Genomic DNA, 26,482 nt, shown 5'->3' with positions numbered 1-26,482 from the left:
TGAAAGCAGTTAGCATTTAAATAGCCATGCTAAGTAAAGAAGTTCCCTATCCCTGCTTCTCAGTGTAGGAAGAAGTCATACTATTTGTTAAAGGCTTGAGTAGAGCAAAATAATGACAGATAGACACATTCCATCTCCTTCATGAAAGTGATTTGTCATTTTATTACCTTTGATATGATTTACCAACTTTCAAAGACATAATCTTTTGTGAGGTGGTTCTCTGATCAAATCTGGAAGCTGCTCACTGCTGTTCACAAAATTTCCTGACTAGGATTCTAGACCATATAAATGGAGAACAGGAGATGAGCAGACGTAGGCACCTGCTCTCCTTTTCTTCTGACTACACTTGTAATATAACTAGTTGTTTTCTGCTCCTGTTGACCTAAAATCTTCATTGTAAATGACTGTACCTGAAACTGTGAGCCAAAATAAAACATTTCTCCTTCATGTTGCCTTTGGCAGAGTATTTTATTATAGCAACAAAAATAACAACAAACTCTGATAGTTGGGAACTAGATTTTTATAGTCTTTTGTCTGGACTCTGGGACTAAAAACATCTAGGGTATGCTTATGATTTTGAGGTCTTTAAAATAAAACTGAAAGATACCACTAGAAGATTTTTCTTGTCCAGCATACAAAAGGAAAATGGTCAGGTTTGTTTTTAAATTTATCTTATTGCCTGAACTAATTCTAATAATGAATTTCCTTTTTTTAAAATTAAGAACATGTATATATGTATGCATGTATGTATAAGTATATATGTATGTATGTACCATTTGCTACTACTCATTTATCTCTATCATCTATTTTTATTTTCTATCATCTATCTTTAAATCTATCATTTATTATTTATCTATCATCTATCTCTATAACCTATACAGACTATATGATACCTGATTAGTTAAAAATTGTGTGAATTAATTATCACATTCTCTGATGACCATTAAATAATAAAAAGTGTGTCTTCCTTTTTAAATTGTACCCAACTCAAATAGAACTAACACTAAAAATATTATTTGGGAACTATTTTGCATACCATTTACACAAAATATGAGCAATCATTTACCAGCTCTACTTTTTATGAAATATTGTCATTCTCTCCATTTCTTTTTTGTCATGGAAATTGGCATATATCAGGCAACAGTTCACCTGGTATCCTTGGTTGTATAGGAATGCAGAAATACTATGACTTTCTGAAATGCGGACATGTCTTGGAACTACCTCATTAATTTTGTTATTTAGTCAGATTTTACTGTAGTTTGTTGATATTTTGTGCTTGGATTGAGTATCTTATATGTGTTTGTTCTTATGTTGAAATTGCAGTTGATTATAGAATAATCTAAATTGAAAGTATGGGATAATTTTATGTTTGCATGTGTAATTCTTTGGTGGTCTCTAAACTTGAGGGGAAAAGGTATTTATGTAAGCAAAGATAATCTGGAACAGATTACAGGGAAATCATCAGGAAAATAAACACAGTGTCTAGGATGACTTGAGAGTGTCTATCAGTTGAACTGAACTAGAAATAAGGTAGGGGGGTGTTTGCTTTGGGGAGTTTTACACAGCTGTGCTTTTGTCTGTCTCAGTCAATGGCTGTCTTGTATGCAGTGTCTGCTTTTCTTTCCTTGTTCTCCTGGTGAGTCATTGACCATATGGCTTCAGCTTCTAGCCTGCTTTAAAGGAAGAACAACAATGACCATGATAAACATGCAAAACATTTAAAATGTGCCCCAGCTTAGTCTCAGAGAACAGTTATTGAATGTCTTATAAAAAGCTAAAACTGATGGTCATTATCTTTATACATACTGAGTCTTCAGGCTCTTCGAGGTCAAATTCACATTCTTCACTATATTACTTAGAGTGTCTGTCTAAATGTAGTTATGGTTTGTTATTTTAGCAGAAGATACTTGTCTATCTAGGGAAATGTACTTTAACATTTGCATTACCCTAGTTACTGTCCTGACCATAAACATTTGATAAATGTTTTAGTTTTGTTTTGTTTTGTTTTGTAGTGATGTTTCAAGGAAAGTTATAAATACTACAGGACTTGGGAATTTTGGCTAGGAATGCTGACTTACTCTATCATAATATCATTGTATCTGAATGATTACATTTTTGTGTCTAAATGTCAGTAAGGCTGTTAAAATTCTTTCTGCTTTTTAACCTGCAAGCAAAATAGCATTATTGCTTTGTAAACCACTGTATTTCTATAAGAGCTTTTTTCTATTTTCTGTATAGTTTAATAAATCTAATCAATAGAATTTGTATTATGGGTATTTAATGGTCAATTATATTTATTTGATAGCAATTATAAAATATGAGTTAAAAGAAAGGTTTATATTGACACAAGAAATACTATTATTTAGTTAGTCTAATGAAAAAGAAAGAACCTTCACTGGCATACCCTGAGACTTTAATCATCCAGAGAACACATACCACAATTTAAAGAATAAAAGATATTATGCCCCCTTTGACAGCATGTATTTTTCTTTATTTCTCCAAATCATACCTATGCACTGAAAGTGTTTTTATCACTAAAGGTGATTTTTTGTACTTTGCTAATGTAAATTTCCCAGTGTAAATTCTCATAAATTGTTTCTGAATATTGTATTAGTTATACTGTATTTTGTTTGATATTGATTAACCAGTAATTGTTACTAATAAACACATTTTATTTTCATTCCAGCAATTATCTTAGGGCTCAATATTATTTCTTTTTAGTTGTCTGATACTGTTGGAATTTAAACCATAATGTGGGAAATTCAAACTTATCTCTGTCTTTTTTGAGGTCAATGTTGTTTTGAGGCTACTTGTCTGTTACTACCATTATACCGTCCTAATTTGAGAATGTACATTTTAAAAGTATTCAATTGCTAGAAAGCAATCATACACTGTTTATATATCCTCATGAAGCTTGTAATTTATACCAATGTATAAAGTGGTCATACATTTGGTTTTGATAAATTACATGAAGACATAACCTACATAATATTCTCCATATTATGAAATGGAAATATTCTGTTTATGTGCCAGAGGTCAGAAACAAGGAAATTAATATCAACAATTTATTCTAATTGATTAAAATTCAAAAATATGAAGAATTTGGAAATTTGTTTGTTGCCGTCCAGTGATGTCCCTAATTTGGTAATTGGAGAAATATGTATAATGTTGCACAATCCATATACATTTTTGTTTGTGTGTATGTGAAAGTATCATGCTGTGTAGCAAATGATGGTCTTGAAATTGTGCTCCTCCTGTTTCAGCCTCTCTATTATTAGGGTTATGTACACAATAATTTTCTGCTAGGATATCCTATTCAAAATAACTTACATATTCTAAAATTATTTGTGAATCCAAAAGAAATGTAAGCAGTTAATTTAGGTGGGACTTGTAAGAGGGCAAAGAAAAATGCAGCCTACTGTTTTTGTTGGTGTTGATAGTGATTATATCAATTTTGAAGTGGATGACCTTATATGTTACTATTCTGCTGAGATAAGTGCTTTTCAAAATCATAGCAGCCAATGAGCCAGACTTTCACTCTCACCTAGGGTCTGTGTAACCCTCCTTGCAGAACCACTGTTCGTGGACCCAGCTGGGGAAAGACTTCACTGCTAGAGAAATCTTAACACACACAACTTTTTAAATGAATGTAAACTGTTCTCTGTGGGCTGAGAATGATAATCACTCAATTCAAATAGCATTGATCACAGTGGAAAATCTGCATACAAATAAGTGTGTATAAGATTCTTCCCTCAGATCAAGAGAACTGTATATATCTCCTTATAATGAATAAACTAAACATTTTAGTTAGAAATTCATTTTTCTTGCAGTGTTTCAAAGAACACATGATGTCTGATTTTCTTTTCATTTTAGATCTTACATACACATTGATATCTACTTATTTTTTGTGTGTTTTACCCTTGTATAGGTGTATGTGACATGTACATATTCATGTGTATGTGTACATGTACTCTATTTTCTGTGGATGCTGAGGATAAGAACTCAGGTCTTTGTGTTTACATAGTAGGCGCTGTATTGACTGACTCAGCTGTTAAAATCTCATGTCACCTATAGCTTTAAAACCATTCACAAAGCCATGAGTTCTAGTCCCAACACAGGCAATTGAAAATGGAAAGAAAGTGAGCATAACTAAAAACAAGTGCATGAGTGTTTAATTTTATATACGAAGTTCCATGGCATTTGTAACTATAAGGCCAATGTGTATCTGTAGAATGAATTTCTAGTTCGCTTTCTCCAGGGAGATGGCATGTAAGTGTTAAACATGTGCTGACTATTTTCTGACTGCTCAGTGTCCTTTCTCCCTACAAATCATTGTTTTTACATCCACTTCCTGCATGCATGCGCTCAGGAAGTGATAAAGTTTTCACAGTTGCTGATGGATCTCTCAGCAGCTCATGCCAAGTTGTTTCCTGGTGCCAAAAACAATGGATCAGGAAATGTGGCACGTGACCAGAAAATTCCTATTGTTTTAAGTAAGTTTTCTCCCACTTGTAGTTCTAAGCAGAAATGTCGAGCATAGTAAAATAAGTCTTCACAATGATGGATGACCTTACAGATGTCCAGATAGTTATCTGCCTGCATAGTTTTCTCATTACTATAACACTTGGAAGGCTCAATTAAAACCTAGTCCCCAAAACCTGTGATAACACTTTTCACAACAGAGTACAAAACATTTGAGGAGAGAATTGATGTAACAGAAAATAAAAAATACTTTAATAAAATTCTTATGAATTTTTTCTCATTTAAAGTAATATTTGTCTTTTTATTAATACGGATTTAATGGTAATAATTTACAGATTCCATAATAAAAGTTTATGAATCTAATGAAGCTCTCATAATGTGATTCTACAAAATCTTTTCCAGAATGCTCTATTTTGTGTGCTTTGTTTAAAACCAGACAATGCCAAACACTGAGTTGTTTTTCTTGTCTTCATATCCAAATGTTTATTATTTCATGGAAGTAGTTTCTTCACTTCCAAATGTCCCACAGTTCCAAAATGTTTGTCATAGATAAGAATTCTTTTGTTGTTGTTATTTTTAACCAAAAATATGGAATTAAAGTTTTTATGGGAACAGCATAATCAACCAAGTCAGCATCCATGTAAAAATCTAAAAACTATTACTCATGTTCCATAAAGCATTTATTAAAGAGAAAAGACTGTCATCAATTACATGTGAACCACTTAACTGTACATTTTATAACTCGGTCTCTGGCTTCATCTTCTTCTACTTGTTTTTAACTGTCAGGATGATGACTGAGCACATGCTGAGATCAAGTGTTGCCCTGGCACTCAGCAGGAGATTCTCAGTCATACTGCTGGATTCACCCTCAGCAATACATGTTCACAAAACAACCATCGTGTTCTTGTTCAGATCTACTAACCATTTTGCTTCTGGTTCTAGGTAACTTTGAGAAAATAGCAGTAATAAAAATTGTTAATGAACTGGCTGTAGTTCCAATGGTAAAGTTGAACTCCAACTCAAAAGTTCCAGTGACATGGTAATAATATCCTTTATGAAAAGGGATGAAAAGAAACGATCAAATAAGAAAATGCAAGAAGAAGAAAAAGCATCCTTAAAAGTAAGAATGGGGTTTCTGGGATGTAGCTCAGTCAGTATTTGATGGTCTGGCACACACAAAGCCCTGGACTGGATCCCCAGCACACTCTAGAAAATGGTTGTGGCAATTCCAGCACTCAGTCATTAGAGTCAGAAATGTCAGAAATGTGAGGTCATCCATGTCTAACCTGGAATAATACACAAGACTGAAGAAAGAACAGAAAAAGATAATTTAGGGACCAAATGCTATGTAAATCATGATCTAATAAATAATTGAGCTGACTTACTAGTTAGAGTTATCAGAAAATTCTAACATTTTATTCGCCTGTTCTAATTTCAAAATTAATGTTAACTATTGTTTTCAGCAAAACTATTAAATAATTCAAAATGGAAAAAAAACTACAGATTAATAAAAATAAGAGAATTATGGGGCATGGTGAGTGGATCAAAGACAGAGACCGGGAAGAAAACTAAGAGAATGAGAGAAAGATAGAGGAAGGAGCAGAGATGGGATGTGTCCATATGGCTTAATCTCTGCTTTTTGTTTTTGTGTGTATGTGTATAGGTGTGACTTACATAAGAGTCCTTTATTCAGAAAGCAAAAGTATTGTTAAACAGCCAATTATTTCATACTCAAATGATTAAACTTATCAACAGATACATACATACTTTGGCCCCAAAGTAACAGGATAATCTATATAAATTAAAAAAAAATATTTTTTAAATTTCTCTCTTCTTTCTTTCATCAAATGAATTACCCATTTAAAGAAATAGCAAACCAATATCAAACTAGCATTAAAATTAATGCTTGATTTTTCCTAGGGAGACAGATAACATTATAAGGGCAGGAAAATCTATAAGTAAGGCTGGGTTTGCATAGAGTCTCAGCTGTAATAATAGCCTAGGCTATTTTATTTGATATTATTTGAGCAAAAATAATGTTAAACAAAATGGGACATAATTTCCTTTCTTTATGCCTAAATAGCAACAAGATTTATTTTTTGCCTTTTTTAAATTTAAAAATCCATTTGAAATTGTGTTGCAGGACACAACATAATGGCACTATTGGTAAAATGAGGTATTTTATATATATATTTCAACAATTCCATTAGATCCAAGCCTCAAAATGTTTGTGGAAGGATCCTTCATTGTTCACAGTTGAAGTAGCCTGGCTAACAATGCTTAAAAACAACAAAAACAAAAAAACAAACAAACAAAATCAAGACAATTAGAATTACAAAGAAATCCATAACAACATCATGAAATTTGCAGGCAAATGGTGGGAAATATCCCAGAAGGAGAAAGACAAACACGGTATATACTCACTTATATAGACCTATAAGATATGACAAACATAATGAAATCTATACACCTAGAAAAGATAATCAAGAGAGCGGACATGGGGTAAGATGATCAATCCTCATTTAGAAAAACAGATGGGATGTGCATTGAACGTATGACAGGAGTCTACTGAGCGCATCTGAAAGACTCTAACTAACAGTGTTTTCAAAGCAGATACAAAGACTCATGACCAAACCTTCGGCAGAGTACAGGGAATCACATGAAAGAAGGGGAGTTAGTATGATGGGGAAAGGATAGGAGCTCCACAAGGACCAAATATATCAGGGCACAGGGTCTTTTCTGAGACTGACATTCAACCAAGGACCATGTATGGATATAACCTAGAACCTCTGCTCAGATGTAGCCTGTGGTAGCTCAGTAACCAATTGGTTTCCCATAGTGAGGGGAACAAGGACTATTTCTAACAGGAACTCAATGACTGGCTCTTTGACCTCCTCACCTTCCAAGGGAGGAGCAGTCCTGTTAGGCCACAGAGGAGGGCTTTGCAGCCAGTCCTGAAGATACCTGATAAAACAGGATCCAGGATCGTATGGATGGGGAGGAGGTCCCCCCCATCAGTGGACTTGGAAAGGGGAACGGTGGAGATGAGGGAAGGAGGGTGGGATTGGGAGGGAATGACTGAGCGTGATATGGCTGGGATACAGAGTTAATAAAATGTAACTTTTAGGAAAATAATAAAAAAAAGAACAAATTGGAAAAAAAAGAATTACAAAGAAACCCATAACATTATCTCATAAAACCCTAAAACCTCTGATTTTCTTATAAACTCAAATAATAACTACCTTTTTTCAACATAACACTGAAAAAAAATTAACACTGAAAAAAAATCAACAAAATCCCCAAATTAGAAAGGTTTTCTCTAAAATGAAGATATTTTCTACATTTCGTATAACTTTGCATTTAGTCTGTTTTAATAACATTTCTTCAAAATTTATATTGCTCATATTAAAAAATAAAAATGTATACATACATTAATTGCAACATTAATTTAAAAAATGGTTTATTTCTCTTTCCTTCCCCCTCTCCGCCCCAAAAAGATGAGTCCAAACATTCTGAGGAACAAGAAGACATTATAATATATAATTATATAATTTTGAAACAGGAAATTGTAAAATTACATATATATGTATATATGAAACAAGCATGTTTACTCTCAGTACCTATTGTATTATTTTATGACCGTGTAGTTATTAAAGCACTGAAATTACTTTATTCACAAACACAAATAATGATTTACATCATTAATCTGGAAGATTCCAGCAAATCATGTGACATTTTATTGAGACATTGGATTTTTTTTTTTTTAATATCATAGTGGAAATGCAGAGACTTTTTCTCTCCCTCAATCCAAACTTCAAATTTTGGAGCACAAATGAAGTATTTATCAGTCAGATATAAAATGATGACTTCTAGTCTCTTGCCTTGTGGTTATTTCCACAGAGTAAAGAGAAGTTGTACATAATTTCATTGTGTAAATTGTGATGTTTTTAGGACACTTCTATGAATATTGAACATTGCTAATATTAAATAATACTGTACATGTAGTCTCCACCAAGGAGGATGTCACCCTGGCCCCAGAAAAGCAAAAAGGGCCCTTCTTACTGAAGAATGACCCAGCAAGCTGTAAATCAAAATGCAGAGCTGTGTCTGTTTGTCCCATATTTTAACTTTATTTTGGTTTGCTGACATTTGGAGTGACTCTGATTGGTCTGGAATTAGCCTTCTTATCCTGTGAAACATCTGTACTGTATTGTTCCAAAGGATTAGCTGCCCTCTGGGGATTCTGTGAAGTCAGGACAATGGAGGTCATTAAAGGTGCAAACATTTATTTTCCGGCCTCTTATTCAGCAGGGAAAGCCATGCAGAGCATGGATCAGTTTTTTTTCTTTTCTTTTTCATCTTTTTAATCCAGAGCTTAGCATTCTTAAAAATACAACCAAACAGCAGCAAACCCAGCTAGAGTTGTTACAGTGGAATTGATGACTTTAGGAATTTAGAATTATTTACAGGTCAAAGGAGAAGAGACATGAAAGCATGAGATTCCATGCCTATGGAGGAGGTTAAAAGCAAATGACAGAGTGTCTGTCAAAAGTAGAGAATTTCACCTGCATCTAAGAAGAACAACTAGAGCCTGGCCTTCGCTGGAATTGCTAATTACAAATGATTCCGTCACTGATTTTACTAATTATAATAAGCTATTGTTTCTGTTGTGTTTTTCCATCAAAGATCTTATTTAGAAATCTCATGAGAGGACAATCACAGTTGACACTATGATGCTTAAAAGAGAGGGGCTGGAGACGTGGCTCAGCCACTGAACACACAGACTGCTCTTCCAGAAAACTGGACCATGGACACAAAAGGAAACATCACAAACGAAAAGAAAACACTTGCAAATCACATGTATGCTAAGTTAGACCCTGCAAAGTGCACTTAGAACTCACAGGGAGGAAATGAATAGGCCAACTTAAAGGGCGTTTCTTAGAAACTCTACACCACAGTACCACAAATCAGATAGATCAAACAGGAGACATTTGCTGTTTTACAGTTCTACTACGAGTGTTAAGTCCAAAATCCAGATCGTAAGAGGACCCCCATCCTACCGAATTACTACATGTAGCACCCCCCCCTCCTTTTTCACCCTACCACCTACATGTCCATGCAGCCCATCCTTGGCATTCCTCGGTTGTAGATAATCCTTTTCTCTCCACACTTGTGTCTTCATGTTGCACAGCACTCAGTGTATCACTTTTAATTCTACCATCTTATTTACTAAAAACTCTCCTTTTACCAGTATGACTTTCCTTAATTTGATTATATTTCCTAAGCCCTTATTGCAGTGGAGGATCGCATTTCTGCATCCTTGAGGGCAGGTTTTCAAAATTTCCATTTGGAAGGAATAACTCAGCCTTTAACACATTACGAGATGTCTAACAAAAAGTGTTTATATGATCAGCTATCCATAAACACATAAAAGAATGTTCCAAATCATTAGTCTTTAGAATAATACAGTGAAAACTGCATCGAGAAACCAGTTTGTATAAATTTTACTAAATATAAGAAAAATAACAGGCCAAAACAAGTTTTGGTTAGCCTGTGGATAAATTTGATACTAGAAATATAAAGTAATCGACATTGTCACTTTAACACATAAGAGTCTTCATAGCCAAATTTTGGGCAGAATGCCAGAATTCTTATGGAAGAAGAGGGAGATAGAAAGACCTGGAGGGGACAGGAACTCCACAAGGAGAACAACAGAGCCAAAATTCCTGGGCCCAGGGGGCCCTACAGAGACTGATACTCTAACTAATGCATGTAGAGGACATAGACCCCCTGTTCAAAGGAAGGCCATTGGCTGTTCAGTTTTTAAATGGGTTCTCTAGTAAGAATTACAGGACAGACACCCCTGGGGAGGGTGAAGCCTTGCCAGGCCACAGAGGAAGATGATGCAGCCAGCCGTGATGAGCCCTGTTAAGGTGGGGTCAGATAGAAGGGGAGGAAGTCCTCCCCTATCAGGGGACTAGGGAAAGGACAAAGAGGGAGAAGAGAGAGTGTGGGTGGGACTGGGAGAAGACAAGAGGGAGGGATGCAGTGGGAATACAAAGTGAATAAATTGTAATAAATAAATATATAAACAAAATTATATGAAAAAATAAAATATTTAAGAGTCTTACTACCCAAACCAGTAATTATGCCCTTAGCAATCTATATGTAAGACAAACATGAGTCCTCCCCCTTTTCTCCAAATAATGATTTATTTGTATATTAATATGAGTTTTCTGTTTTATGAATTAAAGAATAGTTATCATTTATTAATGTAGTTTTGCTTTCATGTGTTTTGGTTGGTCAGTTTTAGTTTATTGAAAGAGGAGCTCATATATCCCAGGAAGATATCAAAGTACATAAACATGGGTGACCTTGGTCTTCTGATCCTCCCTCCTTCTCCTCCCTGGATAACTAGAATTACACTTGTGTGCAGCCATGCCTTTTTAATGCTGTGTGTGCTAGGCAAATACTTTACCAAGCATCAGAAATTCTGTTTTATATCCCAAATAGTCTAGTATTTTATATATTATATTATACAAAATAGCTTGTAAGTTGTGTGCATATTATTTCATTTAATCAGCAATATAATACATTAGGGTTATTATTACTTTTGAAAACCGTTGTACTCTTAAACACCTTGAAAAATCTAAATAAAAATGTCAAAGCCATAGAGACAGCATAAACAGTCTTTTAAAGGCATCGTACCTAACTTCAGAGTTTACAGCTCTTAAAACAAACAAAACAGCCTCTGCTTATTTTCTATCATTGCTTTAATTTACATTTTAATTTTTTGAAAATTGTATGAATGAGTACTCTGTGTATATTTCTCCTTCCTTGTCCCTTTCGACTCATCTTATGATCTGAATGACTTCTTCTCTGTTTCGTGACTTCTTTAATTAGTATTGTTACATACTCAGCCTGATGAGTTTATTTAATTTTGCTTGTATACACTTATGTGTGTGTGTGTGGTTACTGTTGTCTGCTTAGGGTTGGATATTTTATCAGGGGGTAGTCCCTGGAGAAAACTTATTCTTCCTCTCTTGGCAGCCACTGAATGCTCTCAGGATAGATGCTGTTCATGGCTGTGTAATCTACAACTCTATGATAGATGAATGTGGATACTTAAATAGATGGATTTAGTAAACCAGTTGATCTTAATCCTGGCTGCACTTTTGAATCATCGGAAAAGCTTATAAATACTGTAGGCTTGGCTCCACATCATATAAAGTAAATCAGCATATTAAGACATGCCAGATTTCTGTACAGTACATCAGGATGAATTTAGTATTGAAGACTACTATTCCAATAAAACATATGGAGGGAGACATCTTTAAAGCTTGAAGACCAAGGTAACATGTTTTCTACTTCTAATTACATGCTATCAAAGTTTCCATTTTAGAAGCAAATTATTTGCTGGAAGGACATCATTTATTTAATTATGTTCTGTGCTAATTATATTTGCAAATGCTAGCTAAATCTACTTAGATAAATATGTCAAATTAAAATATTTTTTATAAATAGTGAGAAAGAGCAGTGGAGTCATCAGAGAAGGAATTATCATTAGCAATTGGTTGTAATCATTGTTAGATAGTCTCAATTTAGAAATACTGCAGAAGAATTAAGGAATGAATTAACTAATTAAAAATGAAATGAAATTAAATTAAATGTTTAGTCCAGAAACTTTCAGAAAGAATAATTAGAACCAGTAGAGGTAAATCAATTATGTAAATGAAAAAGAAGCCATATTAATTATTATTGACTTATACGTAAAAGGATATTTTTATCTCAAATTACAAAATTGTTTGCTTTATCATGCACATCTCCTTTTACTACAGCCCTATTCACAACACTGAAGAATAAGCTTGGCTGTACTTCAATAGGTGACTATATAAAGAAAGGGCCTTTTTCTATGTAGACTGGAATATTGTCTGATCATAAAATTGAAATTCAATCATTTATGATATCTGAAAGGACACCATATTAAGGGATATGCATGGCCCATGAACATAAATGTATATTCACATATGTGCAGGCTAAACAAGTACATTCTAAAGAATCATGTGGTAGAATAGTGGTTATCAGAGGCTTAACAGAGCGGGGAAGGGGTAAAGAATGGTGAAGAAAGCAGGACTCATGTTTCATCATAGAAAATGAAACTATGGTTGAAATCAGTAAACTGTAGATAATAGCCAGTAGAGAGGATTTTGAATCATCTAAGCTCAAAAAAAAAAAAAAAAGATAACTATGTAAGATAATGGATCTGTTATTTAGTCTGATCTCATCATACATTGTATGGATGTAACAAGGTATCAAAATGTACGAAATCTATATTAAAATGTGTGAAATAAAATAAAAACAAATCAATAAAATGAACTCAGTGAATTATTACTCAAATAATTCAGTGAGCCATTGTGATGAGAATTGAGAATTTGACTGAAGCATCAAAGGTGCTAGTCATGATAACTCTTAGAAATAATTACAATGTTTAAGTTTTCAGTAAAGGAAAATATTAAAGATAGTGATATGCATATTGTCTTGTAAAAGTAAGTAAAGATATTACCTGTATTTTATGAAATATGGAAATGAATTGCGACCACCAATAAAAGATATATTTTAATAAAAATGATCAATAGATTCTTGGGAATCTATTGACTAAAGCAAGAGGGATATTGGAAACACTCATATATGATTCTGGTTATATTCAGATATTATATTTTTAATTTAATTTTATTTATATATTTATTTATTACCATTTATTCACTCTGTATCCCCACTGTAGCCCCCTGCCCTGTCTCCTCTCAGTCCCACCCACTTTCCCTCTTTTCCCCATATGCCCTTCCCATAGTCCTCTGATAGGAAAGGACCACTTCCCCTTCTATCTTATCCTAGCTTATCAAGTCTCATCAAGGCTGGTTGCATCATCTTCCTCTGTGGCCTGGCAAGTCTGTATCCCTCAGGGAGAGGTGATCAAAGAGCCTGCCACTGAGTTCATGTCAGAGACAGCTCCTGTATTCCTTACTAGGGAACCCACTTGGGAATTGAGCAGCCAGTGTGCTTCATTGAACAGGGGGTCCAGGTCCTTTCCATGCATGTTCCTTAGTTGGAGTATTGGTCTCTGCAGGTCTCTCTCTGTCCAGGTGTTTTGGCTCTGTTATTCTTGTGGAGTTCCTGTCTCCTTCAGGTCTTTCTATTTACACAATGGAAAGCTACTCAGCAATTAAAAACAAAGAAATTGTGAAATTTGCAGGCAAATGGTGGGAACTAGAAAAGATCATCCTGAGTGAGGTATCCCGGAAACAGAAAGACACACATGGTATATATTTACTTATAAGTTGATATTAGATATATAATATAAGATAAACATACTAAAATTTATAGCCCTAAAGAAGCTAAACAATGAGCAGTCACCTAGGGAAGATGCTTAATCCTAATTCAGAAGGGCAAACAGCATAGACACTGAAAGCAGGAGAAGACAAGGAACAGGACAGGAGCCTATCACAGAGGACCTCCAAAAGACTACCCACCAGAGTATCTAAGGAGGCACTGAAACTCATAGCCAAACTTTGGGCAGAGTGTTGGAATCTTTATTGAAGAAGAGGGAGATAAAGAGATATTCTTAAAGGAAGTATTACAGTTTTTATTGATAATATTAAAAAATAAAAGAAGTTTGGGGAGACTGAGTACCAGGTTTGAGTGAAGAAGAATCAGACAAAAGGGAACACATATTTAGATGCAGTGATATTGATACTTCTAGTTCCCATGGCTGAGGACTCACAGTGATATTCTTATTATTATTTACTGGTTGTTCAAAAGATATATGCATTCCCTGTAATTAAAAAATAATAAAATATAGCCTATTAATTCAAATCCCAAGCAAAACTGTATTTTCTAATCATATAATACTAAGAAAAATTACACCAAGCAGAACTGTGAATTTTTACTGAACGGCAACTGATGCTGTGCGTGTGACTCCTTCGCTCCTTCCACTTTTCTTCCATGTTTTACAAGCAGAAAGGAAAGAAAGAGCATCTTTAATGACAGGTTCTCTTTTCTCATCTGTGGGCAGGAAACTGTAAGATACTGCAGATCTCTATTCAAAAAATAAAAATTGCAAATAATCTATGAAGGTCTTTTGTGCACTGCTGTTTGGAAAATCACCTTCTTGTTATGCATTGTATAGTCAGCATCTGTCACAACAGTGTTGCACATAATCATTCAAACAAAACTTGTTTCTTCTGATATTAGATCCCACACTGCTCAGGTAATTTAAGAAACTATTCATCCCCGTGTAAAGGAAATGCAAGAAAAACAGACACTGAAGGCCCAGTTCATGTCTATGTTTAAATAATTTAGTTCACAACAACGCTAATGTGGCTTTCTGAAAGTTTTGAATCACACTGTGTGATGTTTCCTGTGGAAAACACACATATTCACACCCAATACAATCACATATACACTTTCCTGTACTGCAGATGGAAGAGCAAAAGAATGGCAGGTCTTTTCTGTCCAAACGGTGCTACAGACTCCATCACAAGTTTTTCTACATCTTCAGGCAATAGGATTTTGCAAGATGACTGGACCAATGGCAAATTAAAATGGAGACCAATTAGTATATACTGCCAGGTTAGGAAAATCAAATTTCACCTGTTATATTTGCTTTTGAAGTCACCACTAAAAGACTGAATCCCCTTCATCCTTTCTAGCCCAAACCATTCCTGATACAGCCCATGAGTACAATATATAGTTTCTAGCTTGCCTCATAAGGAGGTTTCATCCTCTACTATGTTCTGTCCCTTGAATATGTTAACTGCTTTAGAATTGATTAACATTTGTCACAGTCTAGGGAATACTGTGGTGTCCAGACACCCACTGCTTTTGTAGACATGCTTTCTTTTTTTTTTTTTTTTTTTTTCTTTTTAGTTACATTTTGTTAACTCTGTGTCCCAGCTGTATCACGCTCCCTCATTCCCTCCCCAACCCCACACTCCCTCCCTGGTCTCCTCCCTGCCCCTTTCCAAGTCCACTGATAGGGGAGGACCTCCTCCCCTTTCATCTGACCCTGTTTTATCAGGTATCTTCAGGGCTGGCTGCAAAGTCCTCCTCTGTGGCCTAACAGACTGCTCCTTCCCTGGGGGCAGGGGTCAAACAGCCTGCCCTTGAGATCCTGTTAGAAATAGTCCGTGTTCCCCTTACTTTGGAAAACTACTTGGTTACTGAGATACCACGGGCCATATCTGAGCAGAAGTTCTAGGTTATATCTATAGATGGTCCTTGGTTGAGTGTCAGTCTCAGAAAAGACCCTGTGCCCAGATATATTTGGTCCTTGTAGAGCTCCTATCCTTTCCATATCATACTAACTTCCCTTCTTTCATATGATTCCCTGCACTCTGCCGAGGGTTTGGTGAAACACTGCTAGGTAGAGTCTTTCAGATGCCTTTTGTGGTAGACTCCTGTCATAAGTTCAATGCACATCCCATTTGTCTTTCTCAATGAGGATTAATCACCTTCGCCTGTGTCCACTTTCTTGATTATCTTCTTTAGGTGTGTAGATTTCATTATGTTTATCATATCTTGTAGGTCTATATAAGCGAGTATATACCAAGTTTGTCTTTCTCCTTCTGGGATACTTCACTCAGAATGATCCTTTCTAGATCCCACCACTTGCCTGCAAATTTCATGATTTCCTCCTTTTTGATTGCTGAGTAGTATTCCATTGTGTAAAAATACCACAATTTCTGTATCCATTCCTCCGTTGATGGACATCTGGGTTGTTTCCAGGTTCTGGCTATTACAAATAAAGCTGCTACAAACATGGTTGAACAAATGTCCTTGTTGTGTACTTGAGCAAATTTTGGGTATATACCTAGGAGTGGTATAGCTGGGTCTTGAGGTAGCACAACTCCTAGTTGTCTGAGAAAGCGCCAGATTGACTTCCAAAGTGGTTGAACCAGTTTACATTCCCACCAGCAATGGAGGAGGGTTCCCTTTTCTCCACAACCTCTCCAGCATATGCTATCACTTGAGTTTTTCATCTTGGCCATTCTGATGGGTGTAAGGTGAAATCTCAGGGTCATTTTGATTTGCATTTCCCTAATGGCTAATGAGGTTGAGCATTTCTTTAAGTGTTTCTCTGCCATTCGATGTTTCTCTTTCGAGAATTCTCTGTTTAGCTCTGTTCCCCATTTTTTAAGTGGATTACTTGGTTTGTTGCTTTTCTGCTTCTTTAGTTCTTTATATATACTGGATATTAGCCCTCTGTCAGATAAAGGGTTGGTGAAGATTCTTTCCCAATCTGTAGGCTGTCTATTTGTTTTGATGACAGTGTCTTCTTTTGCTTTACAGAAGCTTTTCAGTTTCATGAGGTCCCATTCATTGATTGTTGCTCTTAGAGCCTGTGCTGTTGGTGTTCTGTTCAGGAAGTTGTCTCCTGTGCCAATGAGTTCTAGGCTGTTTCCCACTTTTTTTTCCAACTGATTTAGAGTATCTGGTTTTATGTTGAGGTCCTTGATCCACTTGGACTTTAGTTTTGTGCAGGGTGATAAATATGGATCTATTTTCATTTTTCTGCATATAGACATCCAGTTGGTCCAGCACCATTTGTTGAAGATGCTGTCTTTTTTCCATTGAATGGATTTGGCTTCTTTGTCAAATATTGAGTATTCATAGGTGTGTGGGTTTATTTCTGGGTCTTCTATGCAATTCCATTGATCCTTCTTTCTGTTTCTATGCCAATACCATGCAGTTTTTTATTACTGTTGCCCTGTAGTACAGCTTGAGATCGGGAATGGAGATACCTCCAGATGATCTGTTGTTGTACAGGATCGTTTTGGAGATTCTGGGTGTTTTGTTTCTCGATATGAAGCTGAGAATCTTTTTTTCAAGGTCTGTAAAGAATTGAGTTGGTATTTTGATGGGAATTGCATTGAATCTGTAGATTGCTTTTGGCAGGATGGCCATTTTCACAATGTTAATTCTACCAATCGATGAGCACGGGAGATCTTTCCATCTTCTGAGATCTTCAATTTCTTTCTTCAAAGACTTGAAGTTTTTCTCAAACAGGTCTTTCACTTGCTTGGTTAGAGTCACACCAAGGTACTTTATGGTATTAGTGGCTATTGTGAAGGGTGTTGTTTCCCTAATTTCTTTCTCAGCCTTTTTGTCTTTGGTATACAAGAGGGCTTCTGATTTTTTTGAGTTGATTTTGTATCCTGCCACTTTGCTGAAGGTGTTTATCAGCTGAAGAAGTTCTCTGGTTGAATCTTTGGGGTCGCTCATATATACTATCATATCATCTGCAAATAGTGACACTTTGACCTCTTCCTTTCCGATTTGTATCCCCTTGATCTCCTTTAGTTGTCTTATTGCTCTGGCTAGGACTTCAAGTACAATGTTAAAGAGATATGGAGAGAGTGGGCAGCCTTGTCTTGTCCCTGATTTCAGTGGGATTGATTGAAGTTTCTCTCCATTGAGTTTGATGTTGGCTATAGGCTTGCTGTATATTGCCTTTACTATCTTTAGGTATGTGCCTTGTATCCCTGATCTCTCCAAGACTTTAAACATAAATGGGTGTTGGACTTTGTCAAATGCTTTTTCAGCATCTAAGGAGATGATCATGTGGTTTTTCTCCTTCATTTTGTTTATAGACATGCTTTCTTATTGGGGAAAATTCCCATTAGTTAAAATAATGCTTTCTTTGTGGGGAAATTTCCCAGTAGTTAAAATAGTTCTTTTTTTCCTTTTTTAAACATTAATTTTTATTTTTCAGTTAAAATTTTATTTTTTATATTAATTACAGTTCATTTACTTTGTATACCACCTGTAGTCCCAGCCACATTCCATCCCAATTCCACCCTCCCTCCCTCGTTTCCTCCCTGTCCCTCTCTGAGTCCACTGATAGGGGAGGTCCTCCTCCCCTTTCATTTGACCCTAGCTTATCAGATCTCACCAGGACTGGCTGCAATGTCCTCCTTTTTGGCCTAGCTAGGCTGCTCCTCCAACGTGGGTGTGGAGGTCAAAGAGCCAGCCACTGAGCTCATGTCAGAGACAGTCCCTGTTCCCCTTACTAGGGTATGTACTTGGATACTGACCTGCCATTGGCTATGTCCGAGCAGGGGTTCTAGGTTATATCCATGTATGGCCCTTCGTTGGAGTATCACTCTCAGACAAGCCCCTGTGCCCAGATATATTTGGTCCTTGTGGAGCTCCTGTTCTCTCCAGGTCTTATCAACTCCCTCTTCTTTCATATGATTCCCTGCACTCTGACGAAGGTTTGGTTATGAGTCTCAGCATCTGCTTTGATACACTGCTATGTAGAGTCTTTCAGAGGCCCTCTTTGATAGCCTCCTGTCCTGATTCTTGTTTTCTCCTACTTCCAATGTCCATCCCATTTGTTTTTCTAAAGATTGATCATCTTACTCAGGGTCCTCTTTCTTGTTTATCTTCTTTAGGTGTACAGATATTAGTATGTTTATCCTATCTTATAGGTCTAGTATATACTTGTAAATGCGTACATACCATCTGTGTCTTACTGCTTCTGGTATACCTCACTCAGGATGATCCTTTCCAGGTCCTACCATTTACCTGCAAATTTCATGATTTCCTTATTTTTCATTGCAGAGTAATATTCCATTGTATAGATGTACCACAATTTTTGCATCCATTCTTCAGTTGAGAGACATCTGGGCTGTTTCCAGCTTCTGGCTATTACAAATAAAGCTGCTACAAACATGGTTGAACAAATGTCCTTGTTGTGTACTTAAGCATCCTTTTAGGTATATGCCTAAGAGTGGTATAGCTCATCTTGAAGAAGTGCTATTTGTAATTGTCTGAGAAAGCACCAGACTGACTTCCAAAGTGGTTGAACAAGTTTGCATTCCCACCAGCAATGGAGAAGGGTTCTCCTTTCTCCCCAACCTCTCCAGCACGTGTTGTCACTTGAGTTTTTGATCTTAGCCATTCTGATGGGTGTAAGGTGAAATCTCAGGGTCATTTTGATTTGCATCTCTCTAATGACGAAGGACATTGGGCATTTTTTTACGTGTTTCTCAGCCATTCTACATTCCTCTACAGATAATTCTCTGTTTAGCTCCATACCCCATTTTTAATTGGATTACTTGATTTTTTTTAACTTCTTTAGTTCTTTATATATTCTGAATATTAGCCCTCTGTCAGGTTGGTGAAGATTCTTTCCCAGTCTGTAGGCTGTACTTTTGTTTTGACGACAGTGTCTTTTGCTTTACAGAAGCTTTTCAGTTTCATGAAGTCCCATTTATTGATTGTTTATCTTAGAGCCTGTGTTGTTGGTGTTCTGTTTAGGAAGTTGTCTCCTGTGTCAATGAGTTATAGGCTCTTCCCCACTTTACCTTCTAACTGATTTAATGTGTCTGGTTTTATGTTGAGGTCTGTACTACAGAGAAATAGTAATAAAAACTGCATGGCATTGGCATAGAAACAGAATGGTGGATCAATGGAACTCAAATAGAAAACCCAGGAATAAACCCACACACCGATGGGTACTTGATTTTTGACAAAGAAGCCAAAACCATTCAATGGAAAAAAGGCAGCATCTTCAACAAATGGTGCTGGTCCAACTGGATGTCTACATGGAGAAAAATGAAAATAGATCCATATTTATCACCCTGCACAAAACTAAAGTCCAAGTGGATCAAAGACCTCAACATATTTTTTTTTTTTTATAAATTACAATTCATTCATTTTGTATTCCAGGTATAGCCCCTTCTCTCTTCTCCTCCCAACCTCACCTCCCTCCCTCTTTTTCCCTCCCATGCCTCTCCCCCAGTCCACTGAGAGGGGAGATCCTCCTCCCCTTCTATCTGACCCTATTCTATCAGGTCTCATCAAGACTGGCTGCACTGTCTTTCTCTGTAGCCTAGCGAGGCTGCTTCTTTCTCAGGGAGAGGTGATCAAAGAGCCAGCCACTGAGTTCATGTCAAAGATACTCCTGTTCACCTTACTAGTAAACCTAGTTGAATGCTGGGCTGCCATAACCTTTCACGTAGTCTTCTCTCTTTGTGCATGAGTTAATAGAGAAATTAAAGCTGAGAAATATGATTTTTACTGACACAGGACTTGCTTGAAAATTGAACATTTTTCCTCTCAACTTTTTATGCCTCTGGTTCTCTTGAACAGGTGATTTTAAATCTATATAGGAGAATACTGGCAATAACTTCTAACATGTTTGAAAGAAAAAGATTGGAAGGGAATGTAATAGCATGATGTGTCTAGGCTCACAAGCCTACTACATATCTTACATCACACATGAAAATAGAAATGGTAAATATTAGACTGTCCCATGAACCTGGTATCATTTCTGAGAAACTGGGATCCAGAAACTTCATTCCATTTTTAAAAGCTAATTGTTTAGTGTTGTCTGTTCAAATATCAGTTACTTGAAAATTATTAGTGACAAGAGAATTTTTCATATGTATGAGGTTAATATTTTATTATTTCTCACTGCAAACCTTCATGTCAATATAGTCTTCAAAAGGTGAGACATTCTTTAAAATGTACATAGTATTAGTAAGATGCTAAGAAACTCTAAAATATCTTTTGTTCACTGACAATTTGCTATCATATATGTACTTCTTCAGATTCTGATATATACACATATATATCAGACATACACACATAAATAAGCACCAGAATACAAGAAAACATAGTTGTAAGAAAAGCAAACCAAAGCACGCACGCACGCACGCACACACACACACACACACACACACACACACACACATTTAAAACTTCATTATTGTTGCTGGACATATGGTCATTGATATCTAGATTCTGAAGTTTGAACAACTAGAGGGGACAGGATTTTCACAAGGAAACCAACAAAGCCATCACATTTTGGTTCAGGGGTCCCTGCAGAGACTCATGCACCAATCAAGGACCATTCAAGTAGAGGACCTAGACCCTTGCTCAGATGTTCCCCTAGGCAGCTAAGTCTTCATGTGGGTGCCCTAGTAAGAGTACCAGGTGCTGTCTCTGACATGGACTCTATTGCCTGTTCTTTGATCACTTCCCCTGAGCAGGGCAGCCTTTCAAGGCCACAGAGGAAGAGGATGCAGGAAGTCCAAATAATACTTGATAGGCTGGGGTCAGATGGTAGGGGAAGAGATCTCCCCCTTTTTTGACAACTAAGGGAAGGAGATGCTGGAAGAAGAAGGTTAGGTAGAGCCAGGAGGAGAAAGTGAGGGGGCTACAGTAGAGTTATAAATTGAATAAATTATAAAAAAGAAATTAGATTAAAATAAAATAAACCACCTCAGCATTTCTAATGAAATTAAAATCAAAGATTCGTGGAAAAGAAGCATCACATAACTGAAAACTTTACAGTGGTAAGTCACTCTATCTTTATGAATGCTTATCTTAAAATATTTACATAAGTTGTACATTGAAATGCTAGATCATGTTTTGTTTCTCTCAGAACCATTAATTCATTGACAATAGAGACATAACATAATGTAAATGAATATATTTATAAGAAGAAATGCATGAAAAATTTAAAAACTGAGAATGACCTTTAGAAAAGAGGAAAAATGCATTTTAAAAAGTGGAAATAAATAGATGAACTTCCTCTGCTTTCTAAGATGGGGAAATTTTATCTGATACTTAATTTTCAGTAGCTTGAGATTACTTTGTAGAATAATACACAACATATTTTTTTTTCTGTAAACAATTCAGAACTAGCCAGGATTAGCATCAATTAATGGAATTTCCTGAACCACATGAACTGCATCTGAAACTTCTAGAATAAGAATCAGATCAAACAAATACTTAAGGAAACTGTTGTACCATTCTTCAATAAGGAGAAGCAATTCTTTAACAACTGCTCTTATTGGTTACATATTTCAAACTTTTTTTTCTTTTTATAAATTTATTTTTATTATTAGTTACATTTTATTAACTCTGTATTCCAGCTGTACCTGCTCCCTCATTCCCTCCCAATTCCACCTTCACTCCCTCATCTTCTCCCTGCCCCTTTCCAAGTCCACTGATAGGAGAGGACCTCCTCCCCTTTCATCTGACCCTGTTTTATCAGATATCTTCAGGACTGGATGCAAAGTCCTCCTCTGTGGTCTAGCAAGGCTGCTCCTTCCTTTGGGGGAAGAGCCTGTCATTGAGTTCATGTCAGAAATAGTCTCTGTTCTCCTTACTAGGGTACCCACTTGGTTACTGAGCTACCATGGGCTATATTTGAGCAGAGGTTCTAGGTTATATATAGTCCTTGGTTGTAGAAACAATCTCATATAAGACCCTTGTGCTCAGATATATTTGGTCCTTATTGAGCTCCTATGCTCTCCATGTCATATTAACTCCCCCTTCTTTCATATGATTCCCTGTACTCTGCCAAAGGTTTGGTTATGAGTCTTAGTATCTGCTTTGAAACTGGTACAACCACTTTGGAAGTCAATCTGGTGCTTTCTCAAACAATTAGGAATAGCGCTTCCTCAAGACCCAACTATACCACTCCTAGGCATGTATCCAAAAGTTGCTCAAGTACACAACAAGGACATTTGCTCAACCATGTTTTTAGCAGCTTTATTTGTAATATCCAGAACCTGGAAACAACGCAGATGTCCATCAATGGAGGAATGGATACAGAAATTGTGGTATTTTTACACAATGGAATACTATTTAGCAATTAAAAAGAGGAAATCATAAACTCTGCAGGCAAATGGTGGGATCTAGAAAAGATCATCCTGAGTGAGGTATCCCAGAAGGAGAAAGACACACATGATATATACTCACTTATTTAGAGCTATCAGATATGATAAACATAATGAAATCTATACACCTAAAGAAGATAAACAAAAAAGAAGACCCAGGGTAAGATGATCAATCCTCACTTAGAAAGACAAACGGGATGGGTATTGGATGTAGGAGAAAACAAGTAACAGGACAGGAGCCTACAACAAAGGGCCTCTAAAAGACACTACCGCACTCTTTTTTTTTTTTTTTTTTTTTAACAGAGACAATTATGTTCTTTTCCTGAATTAACCTGAAGAATAAATGGTTTCTTTACATATAGAGATAACATGGTATGTTCTTCTGTATGGACAGTGAAATCATACATCAAATACTGTTGATCTTAATTATAGTCTAGTGCTTGATATGATATTAAGCTATGTATGCAGAAAATCACAGGATGTATGAAGGCACGATGAATTGTGTGAAGAATTCTACCTTGAAATAATTTTGACTGGACACAGAGATTTTCTCCAAAGAATTAAGGGTCAGATAGAAAAACACAAATTAGGTACACAATTCTTTTTGAAGAATCATATACACATTTTAGAAATTACAGTAGAACAAATTTATTCTCAATATGCTGGAGGAGAGTCTGTTAGGACCACTGCAAATGGAATAAGCAAGGCAAGTAAGAAGACAGTCACTTTAAGATTGGAAGTTCATACCAGATGAGAAACTAGCAAAATTATTCGGTACAGTCACTTCTGTACTGAATGGGAGGTTGAACTCAATGAATTCTCAGTTTTCCATTTCTCAGATGTAATCTTTTGTCTTCATTTTAATTAAAAAAAAAAAAGAGGGGAACATATCGTCACTTTTTTCTTCACTATTTATTTATTTTTTTGCACCAGTAAGATAGAATTTTGTTTCAATTTAAAGTTCTTCCCATTCTTTCTGAGCCTTATACTATCTCACATGCAATGCATATTGTGTGAATCACTGTAAAACAGAGTTAGAATGATAAATAATTTTAAAGATCCAAAATATATCCAAGCATATTGCCTATAAACAGTTAACATTTACGGGCTAAATACACCATTGTGGCATATGGAGTTTTATCTACAAAGACCTCGGAGCTGAACTACTGCTTTTGTTGTTGTTTGCTTTTTTTTTTTTTTATGAAGTATTGCTAACTTCATATATTATCAGAAAAGAGGGGTATTGATTGTGGTCTTCTGAGTTTATCAGACAAGGGTACAGTCTGGTAGTGATTCATGTTTTCTGCTGTTCATTCACCAGATCAAGAGATGTGCCTCCTCTATGGACAATGCAGCCTGTCCTGATGAGACCTGATTGGCTTGGGCCAGATGGAAGGAAAGGGGGACCTCCCATATCAGTGGACAAGGGGAGGGGCATAGAGTGAGAAGAAGGAGGGAGGATGGGTTTGGAAGGAGACTATTGAGGTGGACATAGCTGGGATATAAATTTTAATTAATGATGATGATGATAATGATGATGATAATAATAATAATAGAGGGAAAAAGAGATGTGTCTCTTTATGACAGATATTCATCTCCTGGATTCTCACTTGCCAAGTCTTATTCATATAAAGATTAAATATTGATATATTCCAATTGTACATAATTCTAATTATCTTCCTACAATACCAACTTTTAGAGTCAATACAATATAACACATACACACATACACACACACTTGTGGTTTAAAAGTTTGTGATGTATTAGAGGCCGGGTGTAGGTGGGAGAAAATATTAGAAAATATTTGGTTGAACATTTAAAGAACTGCATTCCTGCTGGCTATTGACACAGTGTAGCTCTATGACCTCTGAGCCTGATCTTTCATTTTTTTCTGGCCCCTTTGGATAGACCAGTGCAGAAATCGTGCAGCTCCTCTACTTACCTAACAAGGTCATACAACAATCCACATTTGTTCTGATGAATACTTGATTGTCACTGTGTGTTGAGCCAATTCCTGATTTAAAAAAAAGGAGTCTAAAGCCAAAGCAGTGACCTGGAAAACACTGGTCGGGAACTGAAGCAATAAAATTATTTACTTATCCTGGATTATGTGCTTCTCAGAAGAACAACTATGTTTCTTTTTACAGCACTGTTCTTAAAATGTGGAAACTGTTTCATAATTCTGAGCTCTTGTTGAAGACTTTATTAACTTTTACCTAACCATGATATCATCATTGTTATTATTATTTTTTATTAATCAAGTTATTTAATTATTTCACATCCTAATCACAAATTCCCCTCTGTCTTCTGTTCCCACTCCCTCTCACTTCACCATCCACTGTTCGTCATCTCCTTATCCTCAGAAAAGGGGGAAGATTCCCATGGATATTAACCAGTCTTGGCATAGGAAATTATAGTAAGACTAGGTTCATCTTTTTAATTCATATTAGTCAAGGCAGCCCAGTTAAGAGAAAGTGGTCCAAAGTCAGGCGATGTAGTCAGGGATATCCTCCACTCCTGCTGCTTGGATCCCACATGTAGACCCAGCTGTACAACTGTTACGTATGTGCAGAAAGCCTAGGTCCATCCCATACATGGTCCCTGGTTGGCTGTTCGGTCTCTATGGGCCCTCTGGGGCCATGTTAGTTGATTCTGTAGGATTTCTTGTGGTGACACCTCTGGCTCTTTCAATCCTTTTCCCCCTCTTCCACTGGACTCCCCATGTTCCACTTATGTTTGCCTGTGGGTCTTTGAATCTGTTTCTATCAACTGCTGGGTTAAATGTCTCTGATGATAGTTATGCTGGGCCCCCGTTTTCAAATAAAGCAGAGTATTTTTAATAGTGTCAGGGGTTGCCTCTCTCTCATGGCATGGGCCTCCAGATGTTCAAGTCATTGGTTAGCCCTTCCCTCAAATCTGCTCCATATTTCACCCTTGAACATCTTGTAGGCAGGACAAATTTTGAGTCTAAGTTGTGTAGCTAGTTTGGTTTCCCAATCCCTCTATTGGAAATCTTGTTGGGTTACAGAAGATGACTAGCACAAGCCTCGTATCTTGCATTGCTAAAAAGTCTAGCTAAAATCATGATCAGATTCCAGGAAGTGTCCATTTTCCTAGGTTTCTAGCTCACCCCAGAGATGTCCCATTTCCCATCCAGTTGTCTCTCCCAGAAGTCTCTTTTTCTATTCTACATCCCTCTGTTCCCAAACCCACTCCCTACCCCATCCATTTCCCTCTCCCCATCAACCCCAGAAGAATAATGTATTTTCTCTTTTCAGTCAGAGTCAATGACCCTACCTCACAAAGAT

This window comes from Psammomys obesus, unplaced genomic scaffold (genome assembly GCF_907164565.1).
Source record: "Psammomys obesus unplaced genomic scaffold, mPsaObe1.curated_primary_1811, whole genome shotgun sequence".
NCBI classification, from domain to species: Eukaryota; Metazoa; Chordata; class Mammalia; order Rodentia; family Muridae; genus Psammomys; species Psammomys obesus.
This window is presented reverse-complemented; position numbering follows the sequence as displayed.